At 44.1% G+C, this 1,725-nt stretch overlaps 1 protein-coding gene across 1 annotated transcript in view; it reads left to right on the forward strand.

The window, feature by feature from the left end:
• Nucleotides 1-1,725, forward strand: part of LOC119413590 (ubiquitin-conjugating enzyme E2 L3) — a 26,133-nt gene that overhangs the window by 945 nt on the left and 23,463 nt on the right. The window lies entirely within an intron of this gene.

Consider the following 1,725-nt stretch of genomic DNA (forward strand, 5'->3'; position numbering starts at 1 on the left):
TCTGATCACCTCTGAAAGGATCTGATCACCTCTGAAAGGATCTGATCGCCTCTGAAAGGATCTGATCACCTCTGAAAGGATCTGATCACCTCGCACCTCGGGGCATCTTAAGAACACAGCACCTTTGTGAACAGCCATCAATCATTGGTTACGTAAAAATGTTGTAACAACAATTTTTATAACATTACAACCATAAAAATTTTAATCAAGACATTGAAAAATTGTGTATTTTGACAGCCGGCTTTAAACCAGAGGTGTCCAATCCTGATCCACAAGGGCCACGGTTCTGGATTGTGCTCCAACACACTTGATTCAGTGATCAAGAGTCTTCATGTTATATACAGGTCCTTCTCAAAAAATTAGCATATTCTGATAAAGGTCATTATTTTCCATAATGTAATGATAAAAATGAAACTTTCATATATTTCAGATTCATTGCACACCAACTGAAATATTTCAGGTCTTTATTTGTTTTAATACTGATGATTATGGCATACAGCTCATGAAAACCCAAAATGCCTGTCCCAAAAAATGAGCATATCATGAAAAGGTTCTCTAAACAAGCTATTAACCTAACCATCTGCATGAACAACGTAACTCTAAACACCTGCAAAAGATTCCTGAGGCTTTTAAAAACTCCCAGTTTTGTTCATTACTCAAAACCGCAATCATGGGTAAGACTGCCGACCTGACTGCTGTCCAGAAGGCCATCATTGACACCCTCAAGCAAGAGGGTAAGACACAGAAAGAAATTGCTGAACCAATAGGCTGTTCCCAGAGTGCTGTATCAAGGCACCTCAGTGGGAAGTCTGTGGGAAGGGAAAAGTGTGGCAGAAAACGCTGCACAACGAGAAGAGGTGACCGGACCCTGAGGAGGATTTTGGAAAAGGGCCGATTCCAGACCTTGGGGGACCTGCGGAAGCAGTGGACTGAGTCTGGAGTAGAAACATCCAGAGCCACCGTGCACAGGCGTGTGCAGGAAATGGGCTACAGGTGCCACATTCCCCAGGTCAAGCCACTCTTGAACAAGAGACTGCGTCAGAAGCATCTCGCCTGGGACTGCTGCTGAGTGGTCCAAAGTTATGTTCTCTGATTACAGTAAATTTTGCATTCCTTTGGAAATCAAGGTCCCAGAGTCTGGAGGAAGAGAGGAGACACAGAATTCACATTGCTTGAGGTTCAGTGTCAAGTTTCCACAGTCACTGGGGTGTCATGTCATCTGCTGGTGTTGGTCCACTGTGTTTTATCAAGCGCAGGGTCAATGCAGCTAGCTATCAGGAGATTTTGGAGGACTTCATGCTTCCATCTGCTGAAAAGCTTTATGGAGATGAAGATTTCATTTTTCAGCACAACCTGGCACCTGCCCACAGTGCCAAAACCACTGGTAACTGGTTTACTGACCATGGTATTACTGTGATCAATTGGCCTGCCAACTCTCCTGACCTGAACCCCATAGAGAACCTGTGGGATATTGTGAAGAGAAAGTTGAGAGACGCAAGACCCAACACTCTGGATGAGCTTAAGGCCGCTATCGAAGCATCCTGGGCCTCCATAACACCTCAGCAGTGCCACAGGCTGATTGCCTCCATGCCACGCCGCATTGAAGCAGTCATTCATGCAAAAGGATTCCTGACCAAGTATTGAGTGCATAACTGAACATGATTATTTGAAGGTTGGTGTTTTTTGTATTAAAAACACTTGTCTTTCATTGGTGGGATGAAATAT

This window comes from Nematolebias whitei, chromosome 8 (assembly GCF_014905685.2).
Source record: "Nematolebias whitei isolate Nwh7 chromosome 8, NemWhi1, whole genome shotgun sequence".
Taxonomy (NCBI): Eukaryota; Metazoa; Chordata; class Actinopteri; order Cyprinodontiformes; family Rivulidae; genus Nematolebias; species Nematolebias whitei.